At 43.7% G+C, this 18579-nt stretch overlaps 1 pseudogene across 1 annotated transcript in view; it reads right to left on the reverse strand.

The window, feature by feature from the left end:
- Nucleotides 1-17993, reverse strand: part of LOC309547042 — a 118524-nt pseudogene extending 100531 nt beyond the window's left edge. Inside the window, exons 1-2 of the transcript in view lie at nt 17689-17993; nt 2559-2697 (exon numbers count right to left, since the gene is read on the reverse strand). The product of the transcript in view is annotated as an uncharacterized misc_RNA (transcript). The remainder of the gene's footprint in view (nt 1-2558; nt 2698-17688) is intronic.
- Nucleotides 17994-18579: the final 586 nt, after the last annotated feature.

Raw genomic sequence — 18579 nt, forward strand, 5'->3', positions numbered from 1 at the left:
CTTAGGGCCCATATGGTCCTGCCAACATAGTGCAGGCCACATGGGCATACCAAGCAATATACTACAAAATCTGAGGAACAGGTATGGAATTCATTGATCCCATACCTGTTCCCCCCAACCACTGAAGTGGTCATGGTGGTTAGAGTGTTCCTTTATTATCTCTCAGAAGAAGTAAACCCCTGTTTGCTAAACCCCTGTATACTGATTCCATTTCATTTGATCATCCTCTAGTTGTGTTAAATTAGTGCGGGGGGTGCAGCCGTGCAGGAAGGGCGCAGCGGCATTTTATTACTTTTATACCTTAACTATAGTATATATTTTATATGTGGCCCGAGAAAATTTCTCTTCACTCAACGTGGCCCAGAGAAGCCAAAAGGTTGGACACCCATGCTTTAAACCTTTCTGGGATCCCAGGTATTGTCCGTGGATGGGGGGAGGAGAACGAGGACGACCTTATCCTGGATGATGAGCAGGAGCCAGGCCACTACACCGCTTCCAGTTTAGTGCAAATGGGGGCCTTCATGCTCCAGTGTTTTAAGGGGGACCCCCGTATAAAAAGCATAAAGGGCAAGGACCAGTACTGGGTGGCAACGTACTTGGACCCCCCGGTACAAACAAAAAATGGCCAAAATTTTACCACCATCACAGAGGGCGGTCAGAATGCAGCACTTCAGGCCTTGCTTCGAGAAATGCTGCATTCTACTTTTGCGTGCACTGGCAGAGGAATTTCCACTCACAGAGAAACAGTTGTGGGTACCAATCCAACAGCGCCTGCAAGAAGAGGGTGTTTTGAAGATGTGTTGGTCACTTCAGATATGAGATCATTCTTTCAGCCGACCCATCGACAGCTGTACTTCGGATCCAGCATCAGGGAATGCCTATACTGACAGGTTATCCGACTACATCGGGTTAATGGCCGATGTGGACACTGAGGAGTGATGAACCCCTGGACTACTGGGTGGACAGACTTGACCTCTGGCCAGAGCTTGCACAATTCGCAATGGAACTGTTGGCTTGCCCCCCTGTCCAGTGTCCTGTCCGAAAGGACATTTAGTGCAGTAGGGGGGATCGTGACCGATAAGCGTACTCGCCTAGCTCATGACAGTGTTGACTACCTCACATTTATGAAAATGAATAAGGCATGGATCTCAGATGAATTTAACACATGTGACTAGTGGACCATGTTTGATTCAAATTCCTCATGACAGGCCACAAATATCTGCCAGATCGCCATCCACCCGCAACATTTCATGGTCCTTGTCTTTGGTAAATACAGCGGCATAAAAGGCATTTTATGTCCATTGAATGCCTAATTTTTGGGGCCTTTCATGGCCAACAATTATTTATCCTGTCAATGCCTAATGTACCTCGAGCCACAGAATACAACGTTCTTAGCTGTCAGGTAAACACATGTGGGCTAATTTTTGGAGCCTGTAATGGCCAGGGACACTTACTTCTGTATCCTGTGAATGCCTAATATACCTTCAGCCACAGAATACAACGTTCTTAGCTGTCAGGTAAATGCATGTGAGCTAATTTTTGGGGCCTGTAATGGCCAGGGACACTTACTTCTGTATCCTGTGAATGCCTAATGTATCTTCAGCCACATAATACAACGTTCTTAGCTGTCAGGTAAACAAACACATGTGGGCTAATTTTTGGGGCCTGTAATGGCCAGGTGACACTTACTTCCGTATCCTGTGAATGCCTGATGTACCTTCAGCCACAGAATACAACATTCTTAGCTGTCAGGTAACCGTATGTGGGCTAATTTTTGGGGCCTGGAATGGGTGACACTTATTTATCCTGTGAATGCCTAATGTACCTTCAGCCACAGAATACTTTCTTTGCTGTCAGGTAAACGCATGTGGGCTAATTTTTGGGGCCTGGAATGGGCGACATTTACTCCTGTATCCTGTGAATGCCTAATGTACCTCCAGCCACAGAAGACAACATTCTTTGCTGTCAGGTAAACGCATGTGGGCTAATTTTTGGGGCCTGGAATGGGTGACACTTATTTATCCTGTGAATGCCTAATGTACCTTCAGCCACAGAATACTTTCTTTGCTGTCAGGTGAACGCCTATTGGCTAATTTTTGGGGCCTGTACTGGCCGACTCTTACTTCTTTATCCTGTGAATGCCTCATTTTTCAGACTGGAAGTGAAAATCAATGGGTCTGTAAACGATCTGCCAAATTGTGGAACGGATGCGGACCCATTTTACAGATGTGTGAATGGACCCTATATGTATTTAAAAATGTATTTACCGGCTGCTGTCAGTTCTGGCTGGTTAAGAAAAAAAAATGTTTTTGCTGAAAAAAAAAGAATAAAAAATTTTTTGGGCTTTTTCCAATAGCAATACTTCTGTTATGACAGTGTCCATGTTGTGGGACTATTTGTGCACAGCTAGTAAGTATTTATTTTGCAGCTGCAAATATGACCTGAAGGTTTTTAAAGTTCGCCTGCCATTAAAGTCAATGGGGCCCGCCGCAAACTTTGCGGATAACGTTCGCGAACCGCCCCGGCCGATGTTCGTCCATCACTAGGTGGGAACATACCTGCATATGTTTTGTAGTTGCCCTCGAATAACTCAGTATTGGAAGGAGGTTGTTGAACTCATCAATTACCGCCTTCAGCTCTCGCTCCCGCTCTCGCCTGAGTTGGCCCTTCTGGGAATGCCCAATGATGAACAGAGGCCTAGATGTACCAAAACCTTGATATGCTATCTGCTTTATTATGCTAAAAGGGAAATTATTCTAAAATGGAATAGCCCCCCCCCCCCCCCCCGATAGGGACGTGAGAAAAAGCTATAAACGCAGCTCTCCCTATATAAAAATTGACATACAGTGCCTTGCGAAAGTATTTGGCCCCCATGAACTTTGCGACCTTTTGCCACATTTCAGGCTTCAAACATAAAGATATAAAACTGTAATTTTTTGTGAAGAATCAACAACAAGTGGGACACAATCATGAAGTGGAACGAAATTTATTGGGTATTTCAAACTTTTTTAACAAATAAAAAAACGTAAAAATTGGGCGTGCAAAATTATTCAGCCCCCTTAAGTTAATACTTTGTAGCGCCACCTTTTGCTGCGATTACAGCTGTAAGTCGCTTGGGGTATGTCTCTATCAGTTTTGCACATCGAGAGACTGAAATTTTTGCCCATTCCTCCTTGCAAAACAGCTCGAGCTCAGTGAGGTTGGATGGAGAGCGTTTGTGAACAGCAGTTTTCAGTTCTTTCCACAGATTCTCGATTGGATTCAGGTCTGGACTTTGACTTGGCCATTCTAACACCTGGATATGTTTATTTGTGAACCAGTCCATTGTAGATTTTGCTTTGTTTTGGATCATTGTCTTGTTGGAAGACAAATCTCCGTCCCAGTCTCAGGTCTTTTGCAGACTCCATCAGGTTTTCTTCCAGAATGGTCCTGTATTTGGCTCCATCCATCTTCCCATCAATTTTAACCCTCTTTCCTGTCCCCGCTGAAGAAAATCAGGCCCAAACCATGATGCTGCCACCACCATGTTTGACAGTGGGGATGGTGTGTTCAGGGTGATGAGCTGTGTTGCTTTTACGCCAAACATAACGTTTTGCATTGTTGTCAAAAAGTTTGATTTTGGTTTCATCTGACCAGAGCACCTTCTTCCACATGTTTGGTGTGTCTCCCAGGTGGCTTGTGGCAAACTTTAAACGACACTTTTTATGGATATCTTTAAGAAATGGCTTTTTTCTTGCCACTCTTCCATAAAGGCCAGATTTGTGCAGTATACGACTGATTGTTGTCCTATGGACAGAGTCTCCCACCTCAGCTATAGATCTCTGCAGTTCATCCAGAGTGATCATGGGCCTCTTGGCTGCATCTCTGATCAGTCTTCTCCTTGTATGAGCTGAAAGTTTAGAGGGACGGCCAGGTCTTCGTAGATTTGCAGTGGTCTGATACTCCTTCCATTTCAATATTATCGCTTGCACAGTGCTCTTTGGGATGTTTAAAGCTTGGAAAATATTTTTGTATCCAAATCCGGCTTTAAACTTCTCCACAACAGTGGACCTGCCTGGTGTGTTCCTTGTTCTTGATGATGCTCTCTGCGCTTTAAACGGACCTCTGAGACTATCATAGTGCAGGTGCATTTGTACGGAGACTTGATTATACACAGGTGGATTCTATTTATCATCATTAGTCATTTAGGTCAACATTGAATCATTCAGAGATCCTCAATGAACTTCTGGAGAGAGTTTGCTGCACTGAAAGTAAAGGGGCTGACTAATTTTGCACGCCCAATTTTTCAGTTTTTTATTTGTTAACAAAGTTTGAAATATCCAATAAATTTTGTTCCACTTCATGATTGTGTCCCACTTGTTGATTCTTCACAAAAAAATTACAGTTTTATATCTTTATGTTTGAAGCCTAAAATGTGGCAAAAGGTCACAAAGTTCAAGGGGGCCGAATACTTTCGCAAGGCACTGTATATCAATAGGAATTGGCCTAAAAAATGTGATAAGGTCTGGCAGCCATGGACAGCTTAGTTTATACAGTCTGGTAGATGAGGAGGTCTCTCCGTGTGGACACATATGCTTGCTGACTGTACACGTTAATGCTCATTTCCTAAGTTGAGATATCTCATTTGTTTTTTTCTTGAAGTGTCATACTTTCTGTTTGTAGATGTACCATTTCTACTATACTCTGTATGCCTTGTATTATGTTTTTTTTCTGTTTTGTGAAACAATAAAGGAACAGTCTGCATTTAAAAAAAAAAAAAAAAAAGTGTAATGGATGAATTCAGTGTATTAGGATATTGTTTTATTTCTTCGCAAAATTTATTTGCGATCCCTATATTCTTCACAAAAAAAACTCCCAAAAACAGGACATGACCTGCAAATCAAATCTCTAAATATGCCTACAATAGGGAAGAATAAATGGTAAAAGCTTGTTTCTGGACATGGTCCAGTCATATTTAAGCCAAATCAACTGGACAAATCAAGGCCCTGTTAATATTTCGCAGGAGGAACACCGTGCAATAAAAGATCTTGGTGAGGCAAAAAACATAATCATCAAATGCAGTGATAAGGGAGGTAATGTAGTAATAACGAATGTAGATGCATATGAAAAAGAGATTAAAAGATTGTTACATGATGAAAGAACGTATAAAAAACTAGAACAAAATCCCTTCCCACATATTGTTAAAGAATTAAATAAGAAGAAGGAAGTGCCGCCAAGGTTAACAGAAGATAGACTTAGAGCTAAACTAGAGAAACTTAACATAAATAAATCCCCGGGACCGGATGGCTTGCACCCGAGGGTTCTTAATGAGCTCAGCCAGGTGATTGCCAGACCATTATTCTTGATCTTTAAGGATAGTTTACAGACGGGTATGGTGCCAGCTGATTGGAAAAAAGCCAACGTGGTACCAATATTTAAGAAGGGGCCGAGATATATCCCGGGTAACTATAGGCCGGTCAGCCTAACATCTGTAGTCTGCAAAATTTTGGAGGGGATGTTAAGGGACCACATACAAGACTTTAGTAATAAAAACGGTATTATAAGTAGTAATCAGCATGGATTCATGAAAAATCGTTCTTGCCAAACCAATCTATTAACCTTCTACGATGAAGTGAGCAGCCACCTAGATAAAGGTAAGCCTGTGGATGTGGTGTATCTGGACTTTGCAAAGGCCTTTGACACCGTTCCCCACAAACGATTACTGTAACAACTAAGGAAGGTAGGTATGGACCATAAGGTGAGTTTCTGGATAGAGAACTGGCTCCAGGGGAGAGTACAGAGGGTGGTGATTAATGGGGAGTACGCGGATTGGGTGGGTGTGGAAAGTGGGGTTCCCCAGGGTTCTGTCCTGGGACCAATCCTGTTTAATTTGTTCATAAACGATCTAGAGGAGGGGATATCGAGTACAATCTCAGTATTTGCAGATGATACTAAACTAGGCATGCCAATATCTTCTATGCAGGATGTGGAAACCTTGCAAGCAGACCTGAACAAAATAACGGGGTGGGCAATTACATGGCAGATGAGGTTTAATGTTGAAAAATGTAAAGTAATGCACTTGGGGGCCAGAAACCAGAAAGCAAGCTACTCACTAGGGGGGGAACCTCTGGGTGAGTCTAGGATGGAAAAGGACTTGGGGGTACTGGTAGACAACAAGCTTGGCAGTGGCATGCAATGCCAAGCCGCCGCAAGCAAAGCCAACAGAATACTGGGATGTATAAAAAAGGGGATTCACTCCAGAAATAAAGAGATTATTCTTCCACTCTACAAGACTCCGGCCACATCTGGAGTATGCTGTCCAGTTCTGGGCACCGGTCCTCAGGAAGGATGTGCTGGAATTGGAGAAAGTCCAGAGAAGGGCAACAAAAATAATTAGGGGAATGGAGGACATCAGCTATGAGGAAAGACTACAAGCACTGAACCTTTTCTCTCTGGAGAAAAGACGATTGAGGGGGGATATGATATCAATGTACAAATACTGTACTGGTGACCCGAGCATAAGGAACAAACTATTCAGAGAAAGGAGATACAATAAGACACGTGGCCACTCACTAAAACTAGAGGATAGGCGGTTTAACCTTAAAGTGCGTAAGGGGTTCTTCACTGTAAGAGCAGTAAGGATGTGGAATTCTCTTCCACAAGCAGTCGTATCAGCAGGGAGCATCGATAGTTTCAAAAAACTAGTAGATGGACACCTTAAAGACCACAACATACAGGGGTATACAATGTACGGTTAAAAGCAAACACACACACGCATCATAGGTTGAACTGGATGGACTGATGTCTTTTTCAACCTTACTAACTATGTAACTATGTAACTATGTAAGATAAAAAATGCAAGGGAAGCAGGCTTACTTACAAAACGTGAAGCTGAGTTTTTACAAGATAACGATTGAATGACTATGATTGATTCATGAGTTCCCACCATACCATCTCTACTGGTACATTCCATTTCAATCACTATATTGTTTGTGTATTTACTATTTTCGCTGTCCGAGCTTCCAGGGGAACTTGCCTTGAAAAAAATAATTTTTTTTTGCACAAATGATCATGCAGCGATAGCTGTTGAATCTTTCATGCTCAGATGATTATACAGTGATAGCTGTAAATATCCCTATATAGGCAAGCAGTACAATATACCAGTCGGTTGTTATTTGTGTTCATGTATGTTGTCTTGTCTTCTGTTTCATGTTGCAGCAATAGTCCTGTTGAATTGTGTTTAGGTCCAAAACATTTTCATAGAGTAATAAACCCTATATAGAGTAAGAAACCCTATATACATTTATCATCTATTTTCTCTCTACCTATTTTTAAGCTAACTATATAACCACTTTTTCCATAGTCTATATTTGATATTTTTTGTCTGTTTGCACAGGTAATATTGGCTTGCACAAATTAGGGAAGGTATAGTAGAGTATCAGGATATTTTACAAACACCATTCATCCAGATTTTTTTCATCCCCAAACCAGATCAGTATATATGTAACTGCGCTATCCCCCTAGTGTATATGAATAATGGGAATGATCCCAATTAGAGTTGAGCGGATACTTGGATGTCCGTGTTCGGCGGGTTCGGCCGAACTTTAAAAAAAAGTCTGGGTCCGTGTCCCGGACTTTTGCCGAACTTTTACCGGACACCGACCCCATTGAAGTCAATGGGGACCCGAACTTTCAGGCACTAAAATGGCTCTAAAACACCAATGGAAAGGGCTAGAGTGCTGCAAATGGCAGCAAAACGTAGTTAAGAGCATGGCGAGTGCTCTGCAAACAAATGTGGATAGGGAAATAACTTAAAACAACAAAAAAAAAAAACAGAAAAATAAAACAATGTTCTTCATCTCTGAAGGACGAGGCCCATATGGAGTAGGAGGGAGGTTGAGGTGGTGGTGGATGTGGCGGTGTCATAGGCGTGCGCACAGGGTGTGCCGGGTGTACCTGGGCACACCCTAATCACCTAGGGCACATAGCATTATCGCTCTGTTTGCCAGTGAGGAGATGGGAAAGATCTCCCTCTGACCTGCTCTGCTCTATTTCTCTTTGCCAGCAGGGAGAGTAATGTATCGGGGCCATGTACATGTAGGCAAACACATGCATGTGTATTTAAACTTTGGGGTGCACACCCTAATGCAATAGGCTGCACACACCTATGGGCGGTGTAGGTGGAAGCGGCGGTGGGGGAGGACCAGGGCCGGATTAAGAGCATCATGGGCTTGGTGCTGAGGATTTTGAAGGGCCTTAAGGGCCGTGCCTTGGCATGCACCCAGAGGAGGAAGGGTGCAGCCATGCATGCCTAATTCAACATGGGATGCTGTCTCTGAAGCCCATAAACACATCCATGCATCGGCAACTGTCCCTCCTTGTCCGGCCTTCGTGCTGTGTGGGGAGGTTCTGAGGGAGCTGCCTGGGGAAGCGAGCATAGAAGCCAGACTTCTGTGTTTACAAGTGACAGAAGAGCGGTAACAGTGAATATGGCCAACCCGGGGCCTATATAAAGGTAGGGGCCTGGAGCTGCAGCTCCAATAGCCCCTACGTTAATCTGGCCCTGAGGAGGACGAGGTAGCCAACACTGCTTCTTTTCAGAAATTTTAAATGAGGGTACACCCCAAAAGAGTGAGAAAGAGTAAAAATAGAACAATGGCTGGGTAAGGTCGGTATCCATCGCTATTCTGCACAAGGTATGGAAAAGTCCCGTGGGATCCATGCCTGGTTCATTTTAATGAACATGAGCTTGTCCACGTTGTCTCTGGACAGGCGGCTGCGCTTGTCTGTGATAACGCCCCCAGCCGTGCTAAATACCCGTTCAGATAATACACTGGCTGCAGGGCACGCCAGCACCTCCAAGGCGTAAAGGGCAAGCTCAGGCCATGTGCCCAATTTGGAGACCCAGAAGTTGAAGGGGGCAGACCCGTCATTCACTACATGTAGGCGTGTGCACACATACTGCTCCACCATGTTGGTAAAATGCTGCCTCCAGCTAAGACGTTCCATATGAGCTGCTGGTGCTGCTTTTTGTTGTGGCGTGCTGACAAAGCTTTTCCACATTTCGGCCATGCTAACCCTGCCTTCTGAGGTGCTGGCGGTGCCCTGGTTGCGTTGGCGACCTCTTCCTCCTCCTCCTCTGCCTTGTGCTTCCACTGTGGCCCCGCTGTCAGGTGGGAATGCCAGCAGCATCACGTCTACCAGCGTGCGCTTGTACTCGCGCATCTTGCGATCGCGCTCCAGTGAGTGAATTAAGGACGGTACGTTGTCCTTGTAACGGGGATCCAGCAGCGTGGCCACCCAGTAATCAGCACAAGTTAGAATGTGGGCAACTCGGCGGTCGTTGTGGAGACACTGCAGCATGTAATCGCTCATGTGTGCCAGGCTGCCCAGAGGCAACGAAAGGCTGTCCTCTGTGGGAGGTGTATCGTCCATGTCCTATGTATCCCCCCAGCCACGCACCAGTGATGGCCATGAGCTGGCCTGGGTGCCACCCTGCTGTGAACATGGTTCCATCTCCTCCTCCAGCTCCTCCTCCTCATCCTCCTCATCCTCCAGAACTGTGCCCCTGCTGGACAATTGTGTCCCTGGCGTTTGTGTGTGCAGGAACCCACCCTCGGAGCCCCTTGTGAATGACTGCCCTGAAAGCCTTGGAAATGTTACCTCTTCATCCTCCTCCTCCTCCTCCTCCTCATCCTGTGCCACATCTTCTTCCATCATCGCCCGAATTGTTTTTTGAAGGAGGCATAGAAGTGGGATAGTTAAGCTGAGAACGGCGTCATCGCCACTGGCCATGTTGGTGGAGTACTCAAAACAGCGCAGCAAGGCACACAGGTCTCGCATGGAGGCCCAGTTATTGGTGGTGAAGTGGTGTTGTTCCGCAGAGCGACTCACGCGTGCCTGCTGCAGCTGAAACTCCACTATGGCCTGCTGCTGCTCGCACAGTCTTTCCAGCATGTGCAAGGTGGAGTTCCTTCACTTCAGTTCGCACTTTCTGCAGCAGCTCTGACATATTGGGGTAGTTTTTAAGGAACCTCTGCACCACCAAATTCAGCACATGCGCCAGGCAAGGGATGTGCGTCAAACCGGCTAGGCCCAGAGCTGCTATGAGATTTCGCCCGTTATCGCACACCACCAGGCCGGGCTTGAGGCTCGCTGGCAGCAACCACTCATTTGTCTGCTGTTCCATGCTCCTCCACAACTCTTGCGCGGTGTGTGGTTTTTCCCCCAAACAGGCAAGTTTTAAAACTGCCTGCTGTCGTTTACCCCTGGCCGTGCTGAAGTTGGTGGTGAAGGTGTTACGCTGTCCGGATGAGGAGACGGTAGAGGATGAGGAAGCGGAGTAGGAGGAGTTAGGAACAGGAGGCAAACTGAAGCACCCTGCAATCCTCGGTGGTGGAAGGCTATCCGCCTCAGGCCCATCCGCCACTGCATTTACCCAGTGTGCCGTTAGGGAGATATAACGCCCCTGACCGTGCTTACTGGTCCACGTATCGGTAGTTAGGTGGACCTTGGCACAGATGGCGTTGCGCAGTGCACACCTGATTTTTTCCCCCACTTGGTTGTGCAGGGAAGGGATGGCTTGCCTGGAAAAGTAGTGGCGGCTGGGCATGACGTACTGTGGGACAGCCACCGACATAAGGTTTTTAAAACTGCGTGTCTCCACCAGACGGAATGACAGCATTTCAAAGGCCAAGAATTTTGAAATGCTGGCATTCAGGGCCAGGGATCGCGGTAGGGGGGTACTTCCTCTTCCTCTCAAGTGTTTGGGAGATGGAAAGCTGAACGCTTCCACGGGACATTGTGGAGATGGTTGGTGACCCAGGTGGTGGTGTTGCTGACAGATCGTCTGTTTGCGGGGTGGCAGGTGCCGGTATCACTACAGATGTGGCTGGAGCGGCCGAGACTGCAGCAGAAGAGGAAGCAGGATGAGCCAGAGACGTTTCTTGGTTTTGAAGGTGTCTACTCCACTGCAGCTCGTGCTTTGCACTTAGATGCCTGATCATGCAGGTTGTGCTCAGATTGAGAAGGTTTATGCCTCCCTTCAGGCTCTGATTGCACAGGGTGCAAACCACTCGTGTCCTGTCATCAGCACATTTTCTAAAGAACTTCCACGCTAGAGAACTCCTTTGAGCTGGCTTTGGTGTGCTCGTTCCCTTGCTGCGTTGGGCAGTAGCACGCGTAGTGTCTAGGGCACGGCCGCTCCGCTTCTGCACCCTGCTCCCTCTTCTGCTGTGCTGTTGGCTCTGTGCGACCACCGCCTCTTCCTCCAAACTACTCAGGTCACCTGCATGACCTTCATTCCATGTGGGGTCGAGGACCTCATCGTCCTCCACATCATCTTCCACCCAGTCTTCACCCCTGCCCTCCTTGTCGGTCTCCACAATTCTGAACGCCGCAGCAGTTGGCACCTGCATTTCGTCATCATCGGAGACGTGCTGCGATGGTCCTTGCATGTACTCATCTTGAGAAATAAGTGGTTGGGCATCGCTGAAATCAATCTCTTCCACTTCTGGGGCAGGGCTAGGTGGATGGCCCTGGGAAACCCTGCTGACAGAGTCATCAAAAAGAAGAAGAGACTGCTGTATGGCTTGGGGCTCAGACTGCTTGCCTGATTTGCAAGAGGGTGAGGTGAAAGACGGTTGGACATCGGCTGCAGGTGCCAACTCTGACCTTTCTGCAGTAGACTGGGTGGGAGACAATGTGAAGGAACTGGAGGCACTGTCAGCAGCAAACCAATCTGCTATCGCCTCTACGTGTTCTGGCATCATCACTTCTAGAGGCGTATGATGCCCTACCAAATACTGATGCAGGTTCTGTCGCCTACTAACACTTGAGGAAGGTGTTTGACTTGTGCGTGTAGCTGGCACAGATCGACCACGTCCTCTCCTTGCGACAGGAGCTCTACCAGCAGCACCACGACCCAGGCCACGGCCCCTATTTGACGGTCTCCTCATATTTCTGTAATTTAAGATCTTGCCCTAGAAAGGTGTTTATTGAATAGCAGAAAAAAACAACAACAGTAAAATTTTTTGTACCCTAAAGGGAGGATGAGGAAGAGGAGTAGGAGGAGTTGGGAACAGGAGGCAAACTGAAGCGCCCTGCAATCCTTGGCGGTGGAAGGAGATGCGCCAAACAAATTAAAAAGGTGTATCTCACACGTACCGATACAGACTATGCCGTAATTTAATTTTTTACACTCCAAAAGGGTGTATATTGAATAGCGGAATAGGAAACATTTTATAATACGGTGTATCTCACACGTACAAACACAGACTAGGCCCCGATTACAATTTTTTTTACCCTAAAGGCAGGATGAGGAAGAGGAGTAGGAGGAGTTGGGAACAGGAGGCAAACTGAAGCGCCCTGCAATCCTTGGCGGTGGAAGGAGATGCGCCAAACCAATTTAAAAGGTGTATCTCGCATGTACCGATACAGACTATGCCGTAATTTAATTTTTTACACTCCAAAAGGGTGTATATTGATTAGCGGAATAGGAAAAATGTTATAATACGGTGTATCTCACACGTACAGACTAGGCCCCGATTACAATTTTTTGTACCCTAAAGGCAGGATGAGGAAGAGGAGTAGGAGGAGTTGGGAACAGGAGGCAAACTGAAACGCCCTGCAATCCTCGGCGGTAGAAGGAGATGCGCCAAACAAATTTAAAAAGGTGTATCTCACATGTACCGATACAGACTATCCTGCAATTTATTTTTTTACACTCAAACAGGGTGTATATTGAATAGCGGAATAGGACAAATTTTACAAAACGGTGTATCTCACACGTACAAACACAAACTAGGCCCCGATTAACATTTTTTGTACCCTAAAGGCAGAATGAGGAGTAGGAGGAGTTCGGAACAGGCAGGAGGCAGACTGAAGCACCCTCAAATCCTCGGCAGTATGAAATGCACCCCAAAAATTGGAAAGGTGTATCTCACGCGTACCAACACAGACTATCCCGCAATTTAATTGTTTATACCCAAAGGTTTTTATTGAATAGCGGAATAGAAAATATTATCAAAAAAAGTGTATGTATCTCCCACGTACAGAACCACACTAGGCCCCAATTACTATTTTTTGTACCCCTAAAGGCAGGATGAGGAGTAGGAGGAGTACGGAACAGGCAGCACCCTCAAATCTTCAGAAGTATGAGATGAACCCCATAAATTGGAAAGGTGTATCTCACACGTACCAACACAGACTATCCCGCAATTTAATTGTTTATACCCAAAGGTTTTTATTGAATAGCGGAATAGAAAATATTATCAAAAAAAGTGTATGTATCTCCCACGTACAGAACCACACTAGCCCCCAATTACTATTTTTTGTACCCCTAAAGGCAGGATGAGGAGTAGGAGGAGTACGGAACAGGCAGCACCCTCAAATCTTCAGAAGTATGAGATGAACCCCATAAATTGGAAAGGTGTATCTCACACGTACCAACACAGACTATCCCGCAATTTAATTGTTTATACCCAAAGGTTTTTATTGAATAGCGGAATAGAAAATATTATCAAAAAAAGTGTATGTATCTCACACGTACAGAACCACACTAGGCCCCAATTACTATTTTTTGTACCCCTAAAGGCAGGATGAGGAGTAGGAGGAGTACAGAACAGGCAGCACCCTCAAATCTTCAGAAGTATGAGATGAACCCCATAAATTGGAAAGGTGTATCTCACACGTACCAACACAGACTATCCCGCAATTTAATTGTTTATACCCAAAGGTTTTTATTGAATAGCGGAATAGAAAATATTATCAAAAAAAGTGTATGTATCTCACACATACAGAACCACACTAGGCCCCAATTACTATTTTTTGTACCCCTAAAAGGCAGGATGAGGAGTAGGAGGAGTTTGGAACAGGCAGCACCCTCAAATCTTCAGAAGTATGAGATGCACCCCAAAAATTGGAAAGGTGTATCTCACACGTACCAACACAGACTATCCCGCAATTTAATTGTTTATACCCAAAGGTTTTTATTGAATAGCGGAATAGAAAATATGATATAAAATTGGTGTGATTTATCAATAGCACATGTGAACAGCAGTGTCTTATATCATTCAGCTCTGCTGCAGGCCACAATTTAATTTTTTTAACCCAAGGCTGTATATTGAATAGTGGAATAGAAAAAAGTGTATGATTTTTGAAACCACTCAATAATAGCACATGTGAACACTGAACACAGCAGTGTATGATCAGAGTCAGCACAGCACAGCACTGAAGGAAAAACGCTGCACACAGTGACTGATAGAAAAATACTTTTCTCCCTCCTCCTCAGTGGGCAAAAAAGATTGTGTTCACTGCACCCCACACACAGCAAAATCGATGTGGACCACTGACACCTGCCTATCTCCAGCCTCTCCCTAAAAGGATTTATAAGATCGGTCACTGCAAACCCCCCCCCCACACAGCAAAATCGATTGTAGAAAACTGACCCTAAAAATCAGCAGCCTCTCCCTAAAATGTCCTACAACTCGCCCTGCCTAACACACTCCGACCTGTCCCTCAATTCTATGCGGACACAAATGAGTTTTGCCTGTCTGTTCCTAATCAGCAGCCAGCACGTATGATGTGTGCTCTGTCCCTGAACTACACAGCAGAATGACGCAGCGGCGCTCGGTCTCAAACTTAAAGACTTGGTCACATGCTTCAGATGGCCAATCACAGCTACTAATACATTTGTAGGCATGGCTGGGATGGCTTAAGGCACACCAGTTAAACGCTTGTTGATTGGCTGTTGAAAGCCTGCCATGAAAAGCGCGCCGATGCATACAAAACCCGGAAATAAAATGACCGAACACGGATTTTTACCCGAATATACAGTAAAGTTTTCAGGTCCGTGTTCGTAACAAAAATCCAATTATTCGGTACGAACACGAATAATACAGTCCGTGTTCGCTCAACCCTAATCCCAATATCTATTGTGCTCCTTATTGTTATTTGCGTCTGTATAATCGCTTTCTTTCAGAGAATAAAGTGCATACAGTGATTTTAAAATGGTGCATATACTATGCATAAAAACTGGCTAATATCATATATCATATAAAATGCATATTTTACATACACTTTCACATTTATATGGCATGAACTTGACGGTATATATCTCAAAACAGTCCTTTATATTACACGTGGGTTATTATTTCCACAAAAGCATATTATTCTTGATGGATAGAGAAAAAGTGCCGTGGTGCAAAAGTCCTTCATATGATTATTGTGCTCCAATTTCAATGTTGTAACCCTTCCCTGGTCACCTTGTTGTGGTAAATGTGGTAAGAAGACTCACTTACCAGATGTTGTGGATTCCTAGTGGCTTACGCCAGTGGGAATCAACTTGCGCTTAGTGTTTGCTGTGTCCCGATTCCTCCGTGCCTCAAGGGTCTGCCGGATGCCACTCGTGGTCCACAGTGAGGTGGGAACTCTCTCCTTAAGGTGTACTTTGTGGCTCAAAATAAAAGCAAAGTGCTTCTCATAGTGCAGAGTGTTAAACGACTCCTTTATTGTTTAAAACATAATTAAAAGCACTCCAAGCTTTAAAAACACTCCAAACTTTAAAAAACGACATGAGCCAAAAAGGCGTGACCATACACTCTTAGTGAGAAAAACACTCCAAAATAGTGGTTAAAACTTCAAGAAATTACAGTCTCTGCTGTGAAAAAAGCGGCTCCTACCCCTTTCCAAACACTATCCAGCCTTGTGGCGTGTTACCGTGTTTGTTTGTGAAAGCGCCGTACCCGGAAGTGGGATCGCGGCGTGCGGTTCACCAGTGGGGTTCGGGCGTAGCGGCGTGCGTATCAACTTGACGCGTTTCGTCAGCAAATTGACGTCTTCGGAAGTGGTACGTGCGCTGCGTGAGCCGGAATTATGTAGGGAGTGCGGACATCATATCCGCTCTTCGTTCCTCCCCCTTGTTTACAAACTTTACTTCCGGATACATCTCGCGATGCCCCTCATCTTGTTATCATTATATTCAAATAACATAATTAGATCTTATTGCGGTTTCATTATATTCCATAGGGAGATACTAATACCAAATTCTAAGTATGGTTTCATTATAAACTTTATTATAGGTGAATTATGTGTTTCGTGCCCTAATGATTATTAACCCTATAAAAAATAGTGTAGTGTATTGTGTATAAAATATATTGCATAGTGCTGGATTTCTCCTACACTAGATGTGTATCATATAAAATCATAATATTTTTATTTTTAAAGTGCTCTGTGCAAGGTGTTCTCCTTATATCCCATATTTCTATGGTAGTGATGTTGTGTGAATAAATGAATAAATAAATTAAATAATATTATAATATATAATGTAATATATGTGACAATTAGTGTTATTTAATTATTTGTTTTGTGTTTACTAGGGTATAAAATTTATTTAAATAATTTATATTTTAAAATATTTAATATTATTAAATGAATATATCTATTTTTATGTGACTCAGGTCATCGCAAGATGTGTCCGTTCACAATGATCCTACCCCATTCTTATTCATACAACCTTCTATTATTATTTAAATTTAAAATTTAAAAATCAAACTCTCATTAAAAATTGGAGATGAAACCATTCAAATCCAGGTCTATGTTCATACCCCTAGGTTGCAGTGTACCCAGTTCATAAATCCAGAATGTTTCATTTTTTGAAACTGCTATCCTCATATCTCCACCCCGTCAATGTTTATCTATTATGTCTATCCCTTTAAAGTTAATAATGTGGGGTCCCTGTTATGGTGGAGTCTAAAATGCATGGATGCACTGTGTTTTTTGTATCCTTTTCTTATATTGTTAAGATGTTCGCCTATTCTAATAGATAATTTTCTTGTGGTCCTGTCCACGTATTGAAGTCCACATGGGCAGGTTAAAAGATACGTGACATGGGTACTAGAACATGTTATAAGTTATTTTATCTTGTACTCTTTTTTGGTATAGTGTGATGTAAATGTAGTCAATTATCTGGTTCTTTTTCTGACCGTTTTGCAAGATTTACATTTACCACATGAATAAAAACCTTTAAAATCTAAAAATGAAGTCATTTTCTTGGGTGGGTCGGGGACATTGTGTACCAATTTATCCTTCAAATTAGGTACTTTTCGGTATATGAATTTAGGTTGTTTTGGGAGGATGTCTTTTAAGGTGTCATCTCTCAGTAAAATATGCCAATATGATTTCACTACCTTTTCAAATTCTCTAAAATTTCTATTATATTGTGTAATAAAAGCAACTTCAGATCCATTATAGCTACCTCCTTTGTTCTTCTTATCTTCTAATAGAACTTTTCTGTCAATTTTTTGGATCTGGTCTCTAAGGATTGTCATTTGTTTTCCATCATAGCCTTTATTAATAAACCTGGTTATTAGGGTATTTGCCTGCTGCCCCCCCTACATCCTCTCCTACTCTACATCTTCTTTGCAGTTTCTCCGCATCCTCATCAGCTGTCCCTTGGGAATCCCCTTTATCCACCTAGGGTGGTGACAGCTGTGGGTGGGGATGTATCCGTTGCGGTCTGTTTTTTTAAAAAAGGTTTTGGTATAAAAAACAGGGTGTTTATAATAAATAGATAAATCTAAAAAGTTGACCTCTTGTTTGTCATAGGTGCCTGTGAATTTTATTTTATAATTGTTGATATTTATGTCTTTTAAAAATTGCTTAAGGGAATCCTCCGTACCTCTCCAAATAATAAAAATATCGTTGATATACCTTCTGTATACCAGGAGGTCTTTGTTCTTTTTACTGAATATATCTTCTTGTTTCCACTTGCTTAAAAATATGTTGGCAACACTAGGGGCGTACTTTGCCCCCATGGCTATGCCCCTGTGTTGCCTGTAATACTGGCCTTCATGCCAAAAATAATTGCTCCCCATCGCCAGGTTGAGCATTTCTCCTATTAATACTTGTTGTTCTGGCTTCATGTCAGATTTCTCTTTTAAAGCCCACATAACTGCTCTTAGTGCATCATCCTGGTCTATGTTTGTGTACAACGACTCGACATCTATGGTTGCCATAATTATGTCTGAGTCGTTTTTTACCTCATCCAAGACATTGATCAGTTGCTTGCTGTCTCTGAGGTTTGGCTGGGTATGTTTGGGCCAGAGGTTGCAAGTAGTAATCCAAGTATTAACCCATCCTTGAGAATACCGAATTAATACCGCTTATAATGGGTCTCCCTGGTGGTTCTAGTGGGTTTTTATGCACTTTGGGTACTTGGTATATCACTGGGATTCTAGGATGGTCCAGTATTAAGTACCTATATTGCTTATTATTTAATATTCCTTGTTTATGTGCCTTCTTTAGGAGTAGTTTGCACTTACTTCTGTATTTGCTAGTGGGATTATTTTTCAGTTTTTCATAAGTGGACGTATCATGCACCAATTTGTCCAATTCCCTTTTATACATTTCTTTATCTAAAATTACTATTCCCCCTCCCTTATCCGCCGGGCGGATAACCAGGTTTTTCCTTTGCTCTAATTTTTTGATACCCTCCCATATATCCTGTTTCTTTTTCCCTTTGTTTTTAATGATTTTTTTGAGATCTTGCGTGACCATGGATTTGAATGTTTCTGTGTAATGGTTATTAGGGGGTTTCGGATT

Source organism: Pelophylax lessonae, assembly GCF_965119305.1.
Source record: "Pelophylax lessonae genome assembly, chromosome: 1".
In the NCBI taxonomy this organism is placed as follows: Eukaryota; Metazoa; Chordata; class Amphibia; order Anura; family Ranidae; genus Pelophylax; species Pelophylax lessonae.